Consider the following 17,798-nt stretch of genomic DNA (forward strand, 5'->3'; position numbering starts at 1 on the left):
AACCTGGTTTCGATCAATATTTTAGAGGATAACACCGGCTTGGTCTGGATTAGGTCTGGGTTATGCCCGCATCCGGCTCATGATTTTGCCTTCATCGCATACTTGTTGGCCAGATCCTGGGTTTTTTTCGTATTTGAATCACGTAGGAATGTGGTAACACACTGAAGCAGTCAATTAAACCTGGTTTCGATCAATATTTTAGAGGATAACACCGGTTAGGTCTGGGTTTGGTCTGGGTTATGCGCGCATCTGGCTTATACTTTCGCCTTCATCGCATACTTGTTGGCCAGATCCTGGGTTTTTTCCGTGTTTGAATCACGTAGTAATGTGGTAACACACTGAAGCAGTCAATTAAACGTTGTTTCGATCAATATTTTAGAGGATAACACCGGTTAGGTCTGGGTTTGGTCTGGGTTATGCGCGCATCTGGCTTATACTTTCGCCTTCATCGCATACTTGTTGGCCAGATCCTGGGTTTTTTCCGTGTTTGAATCACGTAGTAATGTGGTAACACACTGAAGCAGTCAATTAAACGTTGTTTCGATCAATATTTCAGAGGATAACACCGGTTAGGTCTGGGTTAGGTCTGGGAAATGCCCGCATCTGGCTCATGATTTTGCCTTCTTCGCATACTTGTTGGCCAGATCCTGGGTTTTTTTCGTGTTTGAATCACGTAGTAATGTGGTAACACACTGAAGCAGTCAATTAAACCTGGTTTCGATCAACATTTTAGAGGATAACACCGGTTAGGTCGGGGTTAGGTCCGGGATATGCCCGCATCTGGCTCATGATTTTGCCTTCTTCGCTTACTTGTTGGCCAGATCCTCGGTTTTTTTCGTGTTTGAATCACGTAGTAAAGTGGTAACACACTGAGGCTGTCAATTAAACCTGGTTTCGATCAATATTTTAGAGGATAACACCGGTTAGGTCTGGGTTAGGTCTGGGTTATGCCCGCATCTGGCTCATGATTTTGCCTTCTTCGCATACTTGTTGGCCAGATCCTGGGTTTTTTCCGTGTTTGAATCACGTAGTAATGTGGTAACACACTGAAGCAGTCAATTAAACCTGGTTTCGATCAATATTTCAGAGGATAACACCGGTTAGGTCTGGGTTAGGTTTGGGAAATGCGCGCATCTGGCTTATACTTTCGCCTTCATCGCATACTTGTTGGCCAGATCCTGGGTTTTTTCCGTGTTTGAATCACGTAGTAATGTGGTAACACACTGAAGCAGTCTATTAAACGTTGTTTCGATCAATATTTCAGAGGATAACACCGGTTAGGTCTGGGTTAGGTCTGGGAAATGCGCGCATCAGGCTTATTCTTTCGCCTTCCTCGCATACTTGTTGGCCAGATCCTGGGTTTTTTTCGCGTTTGAATCACGTAGGAATGTGGTAACACACTGAAGCAGTCAATTAAAGCTGGTTTCGATCAATATTTTAGAGGATAACACCGGTTAGGTCTGGGTTAGGTCTGGGTCATGCCCGCTTCTGGCTCATGATTTTGCCTTCTCCGCATACTTGTTGGCCAGATCTTGGGTTTTTTTCGTGTTTGAATCACGTAGGAATATGGTAACACACTGAAGCTGTCAATTAAACCTGGTTTCGATCAATATTTTAGAGGATAACACCGGTTAGGTCTGGGTTAGGTCTGGGTCATGCCCGCTTCTGGCTCATGATTTTGCCTTCTCCGCATACTTGTTGGCCAGATCTTGGGTTTTTTTCGTGTTTGAATCACGTAGGAATGTGGTAACACACTGAAGCAGTCAATCAAACCTGGTTTCGATCAATATTTTAGAGGATAACACCGGTTAGGTCTGGGTTAGGTCCGGGATATGCCCACATCTGGCTCGTGATTTTGCCTTCTTCACATACTTGTTGGCCAGATCCTGGGTTTTTTCCGTGTTTGAATCACGTAGTAATGTGGTAACACACTGAAGCAGTCAATTAAACCTGGTTTCGATCAATATTTCAGAGGATAACACCGGTTAGGTTTGGGTTAGGTCTGGGAAATGCGCGCATCTGGCTTATACTTTCGCCTTCATCGCATACTTATTGGCCAGATCCTGGGTTTTTTCCGTGTTTGAATCACGTAGTAATGTGGTAACACACTGAAGCAGTCAATTAAACGTTGTTTCGATCAATATTTCAGAGGATAACACCGGTTAGGTCTGGGTTAGGTCTGGGAAATGCCCGCATCTGGCTCATGATTTTGCCTTCTTCGCATACTTGTTGGCCAGATCCTGGGTTTTTTTCGTCTTTGAATCACGTAGTAATGTGGTAACACACTGAAGCTGTCAATTAAACCTGGTTTCGATCAATATTTTAGAGGATAACACCGGTTAGGTCTGGGTTAGGTCTGGGTCATGCCCGCTTCTGGCTCATGATTTTGCCTTCTCCGCATACTTGTTGGCCAGATCCTGGGTTTTTTCCGTGTTTGATCACGTAGTAATGTGGTAGCACACTGAAGCAGTCAATTAAACCTGGTTTCGATCAATATTTCAGAGGATAACACCGGTTAGGTCTGGGTTAGGTCTGGGTTATGCCCGCATCTGGCTCATGATTTTGCCTTCTTCGCATACTTGCTGGCCAGATCCTGGGTTTTTTCCGTGTTTGATCACGTAGTAATGTGGTAGCACACTGAAGCAGTCAATTAAACCTGGTTTCGATCAATATTTTAGAGGATAACACCGGTTAGGTCTGGGTTATGCCCGCATCTGGCTCATGATTTTGCCTTCTCCGCATACTTGTTGGCCAGATCCTGGGTTTTTTTCGTCTTTGAATCACGTAGTAATGTGGTAACACACTGAAGCTGTCAATTAAACCTGGTTTCGATCAATATTTTAGAGGATAACACCGGTTAGGTCTGGGTTAGGTCTGGGTCATGCCCGCTTCTGGCTCATGATTTTGCCTTCTCCGCATACTTGTTGGCCAGATCCTGGGTTTTTTTCGTGTTTGAATCACGTAGTAATGTGGTAACACACTGAGGCTGTCAATTAAACCTGGTTTCGATCAATATTTTAGAGGATAACACCGGTTAGGTCTGGGTTATGCCCGCATCTGGCTCATGATTTTGCCTTCATCGCATACTTGTTGGCCAGATCCTGGGTTTTTTCCGTGTTTGAATCACGTAGTAGGTGGTAACACACTGAAGCAGTCAATTAAACCTGGTTTCGATCAATATTTCAGAGGATAACACCGGTTAGGTCTGGGTTAGGTCTGGGAAATGCGCGCATCTGGCTTATACTTTCGCCTTCTTCACATACTTGTTGGCCAGATCCTGGGTTTTTTTCGTGTTTGAATCACGTAGTAATGTGGTAACACACTGAAGCAGTCAATTAAACCTGGTTTCGATCAATATTTTAGAGGATAACACCGGCTAGGTCTGGGTTAGGTCTGGGTTATGCCCGCATCCGGCTCATGATTTTGCCTTCATCGCATACTTGTTGGCCAGATCCTGGGTTTTTTCCGTGTTTGAATCACGTAGTAATGTGGTAACACACTGAAGCAGTCAATTAAACCTGGTTTCGATCAATATTTCAGAGGATAACACCGGTTAGGTCTGGGTTAGATCTGGGAAATGCGCGCATCTGGCTTATTCTTTCGCCTTCTTCGCATACTTGTTGGCCAGATCCTGGGTTTTTTTCGTGTTTGAATCACGTAGTAATGTGGTAACACACTGAAGCAGTCAATTAAACCTGGTTTCGATCAATATTTTAGAGGATAACACCGGCTTGGTCTGGATTAGGTCTGGGTTATGCCCGCATCCGGCTCATGATTTTGCCTTCATCGCATACTTGTTGGCCAGATCCTGGGTTTTTTTCGTGTTTGAATCACGTAGTAATGTGGTAACACACTGAGGCTGTCAATTAAACCTGGTTTCGATCAATATTTTAGAGGATAACACCGGTTAGGTCTGGGTTAGGTCTGGGTTATGCCCGCATCTGGCTCATGATTTTGCCTTCTTCGCATACTTGTTCGCCAGATCCTGGGTTTTTTTCGTGTTTGAATCACGTAGGAATGTGGTAACACACTGAAGCAGTCAATTAAACCTGGTTTCGATCAATATTTTAGAGGATAACACCGGTTAGGTCGGGGTTAGGTCCGGGATATGCCCGCATCTGGCTCATGATTTTGCCTTCTTCGCATACTTGTTGGCCAGATCCTGGGTTTTTTTCGTGTTTGAATCACGTAGTAATGTGGTAACACACTGAGGCTGTCAATTAAACCTGGTTTCGATCAATATTTTAGTGGATAACACCGGTTAGGTCTGGGTTAGGTCTGGGTTATGCCCGCATCTGGCTCATGATTTTGCCTTCTTCGCATACTTGTTGGCCAGATCCTGGGTTTTTTCCGTGTTTGAATCACGTAGTAATGTGGTAACACACTGAAGCAGTCAATTAAACCTGGTTTCGATCAATATTTCAGAGGATAACACTGGTTAGGTCTGGGTTAGGTCTGGGAAATGCGCGCATCTGGCTTATACTTTCGCCTTCTTCACATACTTGTTGGCCAGATCCTGGGTTTTTTTCGTGTTTGAATCACGTAGGAATGTGGTAACACACTGAAGCAGTCAATCAAACCTGGTTTCGATCAATATTTTAGAGGATAACACCGGTTAGGTCTGGGTTACGTCCGGGATATGCCCACATCTGGCTCATGATTTTGCCTTCTTCACATACTTGTTGGCCAGATCCTGGGTTTTTTTCGTGTTTGAATCACGTAGGAATGTGGTAACACACTGAAGCAGTCAATTAAACCTGGTTTCGATCAATATTTTAGAGGATAACACCGGTTAGGTCTGGGTTAGGTCTGGGATATGCGCGCATCTGGCTTATGCTTTCGCCTTTTTCGCAAACTTGTTGGCCAGATCCTGGGTTTTTTCCGTGTTTGAATCACGTAGTAATGTTGTACCACACTGAGGCAGTCAATTAAACCTGGTTTCGATCAATATTTCAGAGGATAACACCGGTTAGGTCTGGGTTAGGTCTGGGTTATGCCCGCATCCGGCTCATGATTTTGCCTTCATCGCATACTTGTTGGCCAGATCCTGGGTTTTTTCCGTGTTTGAATCACGTAGTAATGTGGTAACACACTGAAGCAGTCAATTAAACCTGGTTTCGATCAATATTTCAGAGGATAACACCGGTTAGGTCTGGGTTAGGTCTGGGTTATGCCCGCATCTGGCTCATGATTTTGCCTTCTTCGCATACTTGTTGGCCAGATCCTGGGTTTTTTTCGTGTTTGAATCACGTAGTAATGTGGTAACACACTGAGGCTGTCAATTAAACCTGGTTTCGATCAATATTTTAGAGGATAACACCGGTTAGGTCTGGGTTATGCCCGCATCTGGCTCATGATTTTGCCTTCATCGCATACTTGTTGGCCAGATCCTGGGTTTTTTCCGTGTTTGAATCACGTAGTAATGTGTTAACACACTGAAGCTGTCAATTAAACCTGGTTTCGATCAATATTTTAGAGGATAACACCGGTTAGGTCTGGGTTAGGTCTGGGTTATGCTCGCATCTGACTCATGATTTTGCCTTCTTCGCATACTTGTTGGCCAGATCCTGGGTATTTTCCGTGTTTGAAACACGTAGTAATGTCGTAATACACTGAAGCAGTCAATTAAACCTGGTTTCGATCAATATTTCAGAGGATAACACCGGTTAGGGCTGGGTTAGGTCTGGGAAATGCGCGCATCTGGCTTATACTTTCGCCTTCTTCACATACTTGTTGGCCAGATCCTGGGTTTTTTTCGTGTTTGAATCACGTAGGAATGTGGTAACACACTGAAGCAGTCAATTAAACCTGGTTTCGATCAATATTTCAGAGGATAACACCGGTTAGGTCTGGGTTAGGTCTGGGAAATGCGCGCATCTGGCTTATTCTTTCGCCTTCTTCGCATACTTGTTGGCCAGATCCTGGGTTTTTTTCGTGTTTGAATCACGTAGGAATGTGGTAACACACTGAAGCAGTCAATTAAACCTGGTTTCGATCAATATTTTAGAGGATAACACCGGTTAGGTCTGGGTTAGGTCTGGGTTATGCCCGCTTCTGGCTCATGATTTTGCCTTCTCCGCATACTTGTTGGCCAGATCTTGGGTTTTTTTCGTGTTTGAATCACGTAGTAATGTGGTAACACACTGAAGCAGTCAATTAAACCTGGTTTCGATCAATATTTTAGAGGATAACACCGGTTAGGTCTGGGTTTGGTCTGGGTTATGCGCGCATCTGGCTTATACTTTCGCCTTCATCGCATACTTGTTGGCCAGATCCTGGGTTTTTTCCGTGTTTGAATCACGTAGTAATGTGGTAACACACTGAAGCAGTCAATTAAACGTTGTTTCGATCAATATTTCAGAGGATAACACCGGTTAGGCCTGGGTTAGGTCTGGGAAATGCCCGCATCTGGCTCATGATTTTGCCTTCTTCGCATACTTGTTGGCCAGATCCTGGGTTTTTTTCGTCTTTGAATCACGTAGTAATGTGGTAACACACTGAAGCTGTCAATTAAACCTGGTTTCGATCAATATTTTAGAGGATAACACCGGTTAGGTCTGGGTTAGGTCTGGGTCATGCCCGCTTCTGGCTCATGATTTTGCCTTCTCCGCATACTTGTTGGCCAGATCCTGGGTTTTTTCCGTGTTTGATCACGTAGTAATGTGGTAGCACACTGAAGCAGTCAATTAAACCTGGTTTCGATCAATATTTCAGAGGATAACACCGGTTAGGTCTGGGTTAGGTCTGGGTTATGCCCGCATCTGGCTCATGATTTTGCCTTCTTCGCATACTTGCTGGCCAGATCCTGGGTTTTTTCCGTGTTTGATCACGTAGTAATGTGGTAGCACACTGAAGCAGTCAATTAAACCTGGTTTCGATCAATATTTCAGAGGATAACACCGGTTAGGTCTGGGTTAGGTCTGGGTTATGCCCGCATCTGGCTCATGATTTTGCCTTCTTCGCATACTTGTTGGCCAGATCCTGGGTTTTTTTCGTGTTTGAATCACGTAGTAATGTGGTAACACACTGAGGCTGTCAATTAAACCTGGTTTCGATCAATATTTTAGAGGATAACACCGGTTAGGTCTGGGTTATGCCCGCATCTGGCTCATGATTTTGCCTTCATCGCATACTTGTTGGCCAGATCCTGGGTTTTTTCCGTGTTTGAATCACGTAGTAGGTGGTAACACACTAAAGCAGTCAATTAAACCTGGTTTCGATCAATATTTCAGAGGATAACACCGGTTAGGTCTGGGTTAGGTCTGGGAAATGCGCGCATCTGGCTTATACTTTCGCCTTCTTCACATACTTGTTGGCCAGATCCTGGGTTTTTTTCGTGTTTGAATCACGTAGTAATGTGGTAACACACTGAAGCAGTCAATTAAACCTGGTTTCGATCAATATTTTAGAGGATAACACCGGCTAGGTCTGGGTTAGGTCTGGGTTATGCCCGCATCCGGCTCATGATTTTGCCTTCATCGCATACTTGTTGGCCAGATCCTGGGTTTTTTCCGTGTTTGAATCACGTAGTAATGTGGTAACACACTGCAGCAGTCAATTAAACCTGGTTTCGATCAATATTTCAGAGGATAACACCGGTTAGGTCTGGGTTAGATCTGGGAAATGCGCGCATCTGGCTTATTCTTTCGCCTTCTTCGCATACTTGTTGGCCAGATCCTGGGTTTTTTTCGTGTTTGAATCACGTAGTAATGTGGTAACACACTGAAGCAGTCAATTAAACCTGGTTTCGATCAATATTTTAGAGGATAACACCGGCTTGGTCTGGATTAGGTCTGGGTTATGCCCGCATCCGGCTCATGATTTTGCCTTCATCGCATACTTGTTGGCCAGATCCTGGGTTTTTTTCGTATTTGAATCACGTAGGAATGTGGTAACACACTGAAGCAGTCAATTAAACCTGGTTTCGATCAATATTTTAGAGGATAACACCGGTTAGGTCTGGGTTTGGTCTGGGTTATGCGCGCATCTGGCTTATACTTTCGCCTTCATCGCATACTTGTTGGCCAGATCCTGGGTTTTTTCCGTGTTTGAATCACGTAGTAATGTGGTAACACACTGAAGCAGTCAATTAAACGTTGTTTCGATCAATATTTTAGAGGATAACACCGGTTAGGTCTGGGTTTGGTCTGGGTTATGCGCGCATCTGGCTTATACTTTCGCCTTCATCGCATACTTGTTGGCCAGATCCTGGGTTTTTTCCGTGTTTGAATCACGTAGTAATGTGGTAACACACTGAAGCAGTCAATTAAACGTTGTTTCGATCAATATTTCAGAGGATAACACCGGTTAGGTCTGGGTTAGGTCTGGGAAATGCCCGCATCTGGCTCATGATTTTGCCTTCTTCGCATACTTGTTGGCCAGATCCTGGGTTTTTTTCGTGTTTGAATCACGTAGTAATGTGGTAACACACTGAAGCAGTCAATTAAACCTGGTTTCGATCAACATTTTAGAGGATAACACCGGTTAGGTCGGGGTTAGGTCCGGGATATGCCCGCATCTGGCTCATGATTTTGCCTTCTTCGCTTACTTGTTGGCCAGATCCTCGGTTTTTTTCGTGTTTGAATCACGTAGTAAAGTGGTAACACACTGAGGCTGTCAATTAAACCTGGTTTCGATCAATATTTTAGAGGATAACACCGGTTAGGTCTGGGTTAGGTCTGGGTTATGCCCGCATCTGGCTCATGATTTTGCCTTCTTCGCATACTTGTTGGCCAGATCCTGGGTTTTTTCCGTGTTTGAATCACGTAGTAATGTGGTAACACACTGAAGCAGTCAATTAAACCTGGTTTCGATCAATATTTCAGAGGATAACACCGGTTAGGTCTGGGTTAGGTTTGGGAAATGCGCGCATCTGGCTTATACTTTCGCCTTCATCGCATACTTGTTGGCCAGATCCTGGGTTTTTTCCGTGTTTGAATCACGTAGTAATGTGGTAACACACTGAAGCAGTCTATTAAACGTTGTTTCGATCAATATTTCAGAGGATAACACCGGTTAGGTCTGGGTTAGGTCTGGGAAATGCGCGCATCAGGCTTATTCTTTCGCCTTCCTCGCATACTTGTTGGCCAGATCCTGGGTTTTTTTCGCGTTTGAATCACGTAGGAATGTGGTAACACACTGAAGCAGTCAATTAAAGCTGGTTTCGATCAATATTTTAGAGGATAACACCGGTTAGGTCTGGGTTAGGTCTGGGTCATGCCCGCTTCTGGCTCATGATTTTGCCTTCTCCGCATACTTGTTGGCCAGATCTTGGGTTTTTTTCGTGTTTGAATCACGTAGGAATATGGTAACACACTGAAGCTGTCAATTAAACCTGGTTTCGATCAATATTTTAGAGGATAACACCGGTTAGGTCTGGGTTAGGTCTGGGTCATGCCCGCTTCTGGCTCATGATTTTGCCTTCTCCGCATACTTGTTGGCCAGATCTTGGGTTTTTTTCGTGTTTGAATCACGTAGGAATGTGGTAACACACTGAAGCAGTCAATCAAACCTGGTTTCGATCAATATTTTAGAGGATAACACCGGTTAGGTCTGGGTTAGGTCCGGGATATGCCCACATCTGGCTCGTGATTTTGCCTTCTTCACATACTTGTTGGCCAGATCCTGGGTTTTTTCCGTGTTTGAATCACGTAGTAATGTGGTAACACACTGAAGCAGTCAATTAAACCTGGTTTCGATCAATATTTCAGAGGATAACACCGGTTAGGTTTGGGTTAGGTCTGGGAAATGCGCGCATCTGGCTTATACTTTCGCCTTCATCGCATACTTATTGGCCAGATCCTGGGTTTTTTCCGTGTTTGAATCACGTAGTAATATGGTAACACACTGAAGCAGTCAATTAAACGTTGTTTCGATCAATATTTCAGAGGATAACACCGGTTAGGTCTGGGTTAGGTCTGGGAAATGCCCGCATCTGGCTCATGATTTTGCCTTCTTCGCATACTTGTTGGCCAGATCCTGGGTTTTTTTCGTCTTTGAATCACGTAGTAATGTGGTAACACACTGAAGCTGTCAATTAAACCTGGTTTCGATCAATATTTTAGAGGATAACACCGGTTAGGTCTGGGTTAGGTCTGGGTCATGCCCGCTTCTGGCTCATGATTTTGCCTTCTCCGCATACTTGTTGGCCAGATCCTGGGTTTTTTCCGTGTTTGATCACGTAGTAATGTGGTAGCACACTGAAGCAGTCAATTAAACCTGGTTTCGATCAATATTTCAGAGGATAACACCGGTTAGGTCTGGGTTAGGTCTGGGTTATGCCCGCATCTGGCTCATGATTTTGCCTTCTTCGCATACTTGCTGGCCAGATCCTGGGTTTTTTCCGTGTTTGATCACGTAGTAATGTGGTAGCACACTGAAGCAGTCAATTAAACCTGGTTTCGATCAATATTTTAGAGGATAACACCGGTTAGGTCTGGGTTATGCCCGCATCTGGCTCATGATTTTGCCTTCTCCGCATACTTGTTGGCCAGATCCTGGGTTTTTTTCGTCTTTGAATCACGTAGTAATGTGGTAACACACTGAAGCTGTCAATTAAACCTGGTTTCGATCAATATTTTAGAGGATAACACCGGTTAGGTCTGGGTTAGGTCTGGGTCATGCCCGCTTCTGGCTCATGATTTTGCCTTCTCCGCATACTTGTTGGCCAGATCCTGGGTTTTTTTCGTGTTTGAATCACGTAGTAATGTGGTAACACACTGAGGCTGTCAATTAAACCTGGTTTCGATCAATATTTTAGAGGATAACACCGGTTAGGTCTGGGTTATGCCCGCATCTGGCTCATGATTTTGCCTTCATCGCATACTTGTTGGCCAGATCCTGGGTTTTTTCCGTGTTTGAATCACGTAGTAGGTGGTAACACACTGAAGCAGTCAATTAAACCTGGTTTCGATCAATATTTCAGAGGATAACACCGGTTAGGTCTGGGTTAGGTCTGGGAAATGCGCGCATCTGGCTTATACTTTCGCCTTCTTCACATACTTGTTGGCCAGATCCTGGGTTTTTTTCGTGTTTGAATCACGTAGTAATGTGGTAACACACTGAAGCAGTCAATTAAACCTGGTTTCGATCAATATTTTAGAGGATAACACCGGTTAGGTCTGGGTTAGGTCTGGGTCATGCCCGCTTCTGGCTCATGATTTTGCCTTCATCGCATACTTGTTGGCCAGATCCTGGGTTTTTTCCGTGTTTGATCACGTAGTAATGTGGTAGCACACTGAAGCAGTCAATTAAACCTGGTTTCGATCAATATTTTAGAGGATAACACCGGTTAGGTCTGGGTTATGCCCGCATCTGGCTCATGATTTTGCCTTCTCCGCATACTTGTTGGCCAGATCCTGGGTTTTTTTCGTCTTTGAATCACGTAGTAATGTGGTAACACACTGAAGCTGTCAATTAAACCTGGTTTCGATCAATATTTTAGAGGATAACACCGGTTAGGTCTGGGTTAGGTCTGGGTCATGCCCGCTTCTGGCTCATGATTTTGCCTTCTCCGCATACTTGTTGGCCAGATCCTGGGTTTTTTTCGTGTTTGAATCACGTAGTAATGTGGTAACACACTGAGGCTGTCAATTAAACCTGGTTTCGATCAATATTTTAGAGGATAACACCGGTTAGGTCTGGGTTATGCCCGCATCTGGCTCATGATTTTGCCTTCATCGCATACTTGTTGGCCAGATCCTGGGTTTTTTCCGTGTTTGAATCACGTAGTAGGTGGTAACACACTGAAGCAGTCAATTAAACCTGGTTTCGATCAATATTTCAGAGGATAACACCGGTTAGGTCTGGGTTAGGTCTGGGAAATGCGCGCATCTGGCTTATACTTTCGCCTTCTTCACATACTTGTTGGCCAGATCCTGGGTTTTTTTCGTGTTTGAATCACGTAGTAATGTGGTAACACACTGAAGCAGTCAATTAAACCTGGTTTCGATCAATATTTTAGAGGATAACACCGGCTAGGTCTGGGTTAGGTCTGGGTTATGCCCGCATCCGGCTCATGATTTTGCCTTCATCGCATACTTGTTGGCCAGATCCTGGGTTTTTTCCGTGTTTGAATCACGTAGTAATGTGGTAACACACTGAAGCAGTCAATTAAACCTGGTTTCGATCAATATTTCAGAGGATAACACCGGTTAGGTCTGGGTTAGATCTGGGAAATGCGCGCATCTGGCTTATTCTTTCGCCTTCTTCGCATACTTGTTGGCCAGATCCTGGGTTTTTTTCGTGTTTGAATCACGTAGTAATGTGGTAACACACTGAAGCAGTCAATTAAACCTGGTTTCGATCAATATTTTAGAGGATAACACCGGCTTGGTCTGGATTAGGTCTGGGTTATGCCCGCATCCGGCTCATGATTTTGCCTTCATCGCATACTTGTTGGCCAGATCCTGGGTTTTTTTCGTGTTTGAATCACGTAGTAATGTGGTAACACACTGAGGCTGTCAATTAAACCTGGTTTCGATCAATATTTTAGAGGATAACACCGGTTAGGTCTGGGTTAGGTCTGGGTTATGCCCGCATCTGGCTCATGATTTTGCCTTCTTCGCATACTTGTTCGCCAGATCCTGGGTTTTTTTCGTGTTTGAATCACGTAGGAATGTGGTAACACACTGAAGCAGTCAATTAAACCTGGTTTCGATCAATATTTTAGAGGATAACACCGGTTAGGTCGGGGTTAGATCTGGGAAATGCGCGCATCTGGCTTATTCTTTCGCCTTCTTCGCATACTTGTTGGCCAGATCCTGGGTTTTTTTCGTGTTTGAATCACGTAGTAATGTGGTAACACACTGAAGCAGTCAATTAAACCTGGTTTCGATCAATATTTTAGAGGATAACACCGGCTTGGTCTGGATTAGATCTGGGAAATGCGCGCATCTGGCTTATTCTTTCGCCTTCTTCGCATACTTGTTGGCCAGATCCTGGGTTTTTTTCGTGTTTGAATCACGTAGTAATGTGGTAACACACTGAAGCAGTCAATTAAACCTGGTTTCGATCAATATTTTAGAGGATAACACCGGCTTGGTCTGGATTAGGTCTGGGTTATGCCCGCATCCGGCTCATGATTTTGCCTTCATCGCATACTTGTTGGCCAGATCCTGGGTTTTTTCCGTGTTTGATCACGTAGTAATGTGGTAGCACACTGAAGCAGTCAATTAAACCTGGTTTCGATCAATATTTCAGAGGATAACACCGGTTAGGTCTGGGTTAGGTCTGGGTTATGCCCGCATCTGGCTCATGATTTTGCCTTCTTCGCATACTTGCTGGCCAGATCCTGGGTTTTTTCCGTGTTTGATCACGTAGTAATGTGGTAGCACACTGAAGCAGTCAATTAAACCTGGTTTCGATCAATATTTCAGAGGATAACACCGGTTAGGTCTGGGTTAGGTCTGGGTTATGCCCGCATCTGGCTCATGATTTTGCCTTCTTCGCATACTTGTTGGCCAGATCCTGGGTTTTTTTCGTGTTTGAATCACGTAGTAATGTGGTAACACACTGAGGCTGTCAATTAAACCTGGTTTCGATCAATATTTTAGAGGATAACACCGGTTAGGTCTGGGTTATGCCCGCATCTGGCTCATGATTTTGCCTTCATCGCATACTTGTTGGCCAGATCCTGGGTTTTTTCCGTGTTTGAATCACGTAGTAGGTGGTAACACACTAAAGCAGTCAATTAAACCTGGTTTCGATCAATATTTCAGAGGATAACACCGGTTAGGTCTGGGTTAGGTCTGGGAAATGCGCGCATCTGGCTTATACTTTCGCCTTCTTCACATACTTGTTGGCCAGATCCTGGGTTTTTTTCGTGTTTGAATCACGTAGTAATGTGGTAACACACTGAAGCAGTCAATTAAACCTGGTTTCGATCAATATTTTAGAGGATAACACCGGCTAGGTCTGGGTTAGGTCTGGGTTATGCCCGCATCCGGCTCATGATTTTGCCTTCATCGCATACTTGTTGGCCAGATCCTGGGTTTTTTCCGTGTTTGAATCACGTAGTAATGTGGTAACACACTGAAGCAGTCAATTAAACCTGGTTTCGATCAATATTTCAGAGGATAACACCGGTTAGGTCTGGGTTAGATCTGGGAAATGCGCGCATCTGGCTTATTCTTTCGCCTTCTTCGCATACTTGTTGGCCAGATCCTGGGTTTTTTTCGTGTTTGAATCACGTAGTAATGTGGTAACACACTGAAGCAGTCAATTAAACCTGGTTTCGATCAATATTTTAGAGGATAACACCGGCTTGGTCTGGATTAGGTCTGGGTTATGCCCGCATCCGGCTCATGATTTTGCCTTCATCGCATACTTGTTGGCCAGATCCTGGGTTTTTTTCGTATTTGAATCACGTAGGAATGTGGTAACACACTGAAGCAGTCAATTAAACCTGGTTTCGATCAATATTTTAGAGGATAACACCGGTTAGGTCTGGGTTTGGTCTGGGTTATGCGCGCATCTGGCTTATACTTTCGCCTTCATCGCATACTTGTTGGCCAGATCCTGGGTTTTTTCCGTGTTTGAATCACGTAGTAATGTGGTAACACACTGAAGCAGTCAATTAAACGTTGTTTCGATCAATATTTTAGAGGATAACACCGGTTAGGTCTGGGTTTGGTCTGGGTTATGCGCGCATCTGGCTTATACTTTCGCCTTCATCGCATACTTGTTGGCCAGATCCTGGGTTTTTTCCGTGTTTGAATCACGTAGTAATGTGGTAACACACTGAAGCAGTCAATTAAACGTTGTTTCGATCAATATTTCAGAGGATAACACCGGTTAGGTCTGGGTTAGGTCTGGGAAATGCCCGCATCTGGCTCATGATTTTGCCTTCTTCGCATACTTGTTGGCCAGATCCTGGGTTTTTTTCGTGTTTGAATCACGTAGTAATGTGGTAACACACTGAAGCAGTCAATTAAACCTGGTTTCGATCAACATTTTAGAGGATAACACCGGTTAGGTCGGGGTTAGGTCCGGGATATGCCCGCATCTGGCTCATGATTTTGCCTTCTTCGCTTACTTGTTGGCCAGATCCTCGGTTTTTTTCGTGTTTGAATCACGTAGTAAAGTGGTAACACACTGAGGCTGTCAATTAAACCTGGTTTCGATCAATATTTTAGAGGATAACACCGGTTAGGTCTGGGTTAGGTCTGGGTTATGCCCGCATCTGGCTCATGATTTTGCCTTCTTCGCATACTTGTTGGCCAGATCCTGGGTTTTTTCCGTGTTTGAATCACGTAGTAATGTGGTAACACACTGAAGCAGTCAATTAAACCTGGTTTCGATCAATATTTCAGAGGATAACACCGGTTAGGTCTGGGTTAGGTTTGGGAAATGCGCGCATCTGGCTTATACTTTCGCCTTCATCGCATACTTGTTGGCCAGATCCTGGGTTTTTTCCGTGTTTGAATCACGTAGTAATGTGGTAACACACTGAAGCAGTCTATTAAACGTTGTTTCGATCAATATTTCAGAGGATAACACCGGTTAGGTCTGGGTTAGGTCTGGGAAATGCGCGCATCAGGCTTATTCTTTCGCCTTCCTCGCATACTTGTTGGCCAGATCCTGGGTTTTTTTCGCGTTTGAATCACGTAGGAATGTGGTAACACACTGAAGCAGTCAATTAAAGCTGGTTTCGATCAATATTTTAGAGGATAACACCGGTTAGGTCTGGGTTAGGTCTGGGTCATGCCCGCTTCTGGCTCATGATTTTGCCTTCTCCGCATACTTGTTGGCCAGATCTTGGGTTTTTTTCGTGTTTGAATCACGTAGGAATATGGTAACACACTGAAGCTGTCAATTAAACCTGGTTTCGATCAATATTTTAGAGGATAACACCGGTTAGGTCTGGGTTAGGTCTGGGTCATGCCCGCTTCTGGCTCATGATTTTGCCTTCTCCGCATACTTGTTGGCCAGATCTTGGGTTTTTTTCGTGTTTGAATCACGTAGGAATGTGGTAACACACTGAAGCAGTCAATCAAACCTGGTTTCGATCAATATTTTAGAGGATAACACCGGTTAGGTCTGGGTTAGGTCCGGGATATGCCCACATCTGGCTCGTGATTTTGCCTTCTTCACATACTTGTTGGCCAGATCCTGGGTTTTTTCCGTGTTTGAATCACGTAGTAATGTGGTAACACACTGAAGCAGTCAATTAAACCTGGTTTCGATCAATATTTCAGAGGATAACACCGGTTAGGTTTGGGTTAGGTCTGGGAAATGCGCGCATCTGGCTTATACTTTCGCCTTCATCGCATACTTATTGGCCAGATCCTGGGTTTTTTCCGTGTTTGAATCACGTAGTAATGTGGTAACACACTGAAGCAGTCAATTAAACGTTGTTTCGATCAATATTTCAGAGGATAACACCGGTTAGGTCTGGGTTAGGTCTGGGAAATGCCCGCATCTGGCTCATGATTTTGCCTTCTTCGCATACTTGTTGGCCAGATCCTGGGTTTTTTTCGTCTTTGAATCACGTAGTAATGTGGTAACACACTGAAGCTGTCAATTAAACCTGGTTTCGATCAATATTTTAGAGGATAACACCGGTTAGGTCTGGGTTAGGTCTGGGTCATGCCCGCTTCTGGCTCATGATTTTGCCTTCTCCGCATACTTGTTGGCCAGATCCTGGGTTTTTTCCGTGTTTGATCACGTAGTAATGTGGTAGCACACTGAAGCAGTCAATTAAACCTGGTTTCGATCAATATTTCAGAGGATAACACCGGTTAGGTCTGGGTTAGGTCTGGGTTATGCCCGCATCTGGCTCATGATTTTGCCTTCTTCGCATACTTGCTGGCCAGATCCTGGGTTTTTTCCGTGTTTGATCACGTAGTAATGTGGTAGCACACTGAAGCAGTCAATTAAACCTGGTTTCGATCAATATTTTAGAGGATAACACCGGTTAGGTCTGGGTTATGCCCGCATCTGGCTCATGATTTTGCCTTCTCCGCATACTTGTTGGCCAGATCCTGGGTTTTTTTCGTCTTTGAATCACGTAGTAATGTGGTAACACACTGAAGCTGTCAATTAAACCTGGTTTCGATCAATATTTTAGAGGATAACACCGGTTAGGTCTGGGTTAGGTCTGGGTCATGCCCGCTTCTGGCTCATGATTTTGCCTTCTCCGCATACTTGTTGGCCAGATCCTGGGTTTTTTTCGTGTTTGAATCACGTAGTAATGTGGTAACACACTGAGGCTGTCAATTAAACCTGGTTTCGATCAATATTTTAGAGGATAACACCGGTTAGGTCTGGGTTATGCCCGCATCTGGCTCATGATTTTGCCTTCATCGCATACTTGTTGGCCAGATCCTGGGTTTTTTCCGTGTTTGAATCACGTAGTAGGTGGTAACACACTGAAGCAGTCAATTAAACCTGGTTTCGATCAATATTTCAGAGGATAACACCGGTTAGGTCTGGGTTAGGTCTGGGAAATGCGCGCATCTGGCTTATACTTTCGCCTTCTTCACATACTTGTTGGCCAGATCCTGGGTTTTTTTCGTGTTTGAATCACGTAGTAATGTGGTAACACACTGAAGCAGTCAATTAAACCTGGTTTCGATCAATATTTTAGAGGATAACACCGGCTAGGTCTGGGTTAGGTCTGGGTTATGCCCGCATCCGGCTCATGATTTTGCCTTCATCGCATACTTGTTGGCCAGATCCTGGGTTTTTTCCGTGTTTGAATCACGTAGTAATGTGGTAACACACTGAAGCAGTCAATTAAACCTGGTTTCGATCAATATTTCAGAGGATAACACCGGTTAGGTCTGGGTTAGATCTGG

Source organism: Colletes latitarsis, chromosome 3 (genome assembly GCF_051014445.1).
Source record: "Colletes latitarsis isolate SP2378_abdomen chromosome 3, iyColLati1, whole genome shotgun sequence".
Taxonomy (NCBI): Eukaryota; Metazoa; Arthropoda; class Insecta; order Hymenoptera; family Colletidae; genus Colletes; species Colletes latitarsis.